This window comes from Myotis brandtii, unplaced genomic scaffold (genome assembly GCF_000412655.1).
Source record: "Myotis brandtii unplaced genomic scaffold, ASM41265v1 scaffold691, whole genome shotgun sequence".
NCBI lineage: Eukaryota > Metazoa > Chordata > Mammalia > Chiroptera > Vespertilionidae > Myotis > Myotis brandtii.
In genome coordinates this window covers 541,293-541,578 of record NW_005370704.1, presented here as the reverse complement: position 1 = coordinate 541,578, position 286 = coordinate 541,293, and the positions used below count along the sequence as shown (strand labels likewise).

The following is a 286-nucleotide window of genomic DNA, read 5'->3' as shown; positions in this document are numbered from 1 at the left end:
CGCGGAGCACACAGGTCAGGGCCGTTCCCGCCGTCGGCCTATCGGGTTTCCCTCGTCCCCGTCGGAAGCCAGTCGCTGGCTCATACTGAGCGACAGGGAAGGGCGCGCCACTAACAACGCCGCCGTCACCAAGCTGTTTCGTCCAGTGCACGGACCCACTTGCAGCCAGCTCCCTTCCAAGCCTCCACGACCCCTCAGCGCAGCTCCAGGAGAAATGTGACCTGCAGCCGAGGCCCCCGCAGGGAGAGCCGAGGCGCTCAGACAGGTCTCCAGGGACGCGGGCGGG

General features: G+C 67.8%; 1 protein-coding gene across 1 annotated transcript in view; it reads right to left on the bottom strand.

The window, feature by feature from the left end:
* Positions 1-286, bottom strand: part of TRAF2 (TNF receptor-associated factor 2) — an 11,545-nt gene that overhangs the window by 2,765 nt on the left and 8,494 nt on the right. The window lies entirely within an intron of this gene.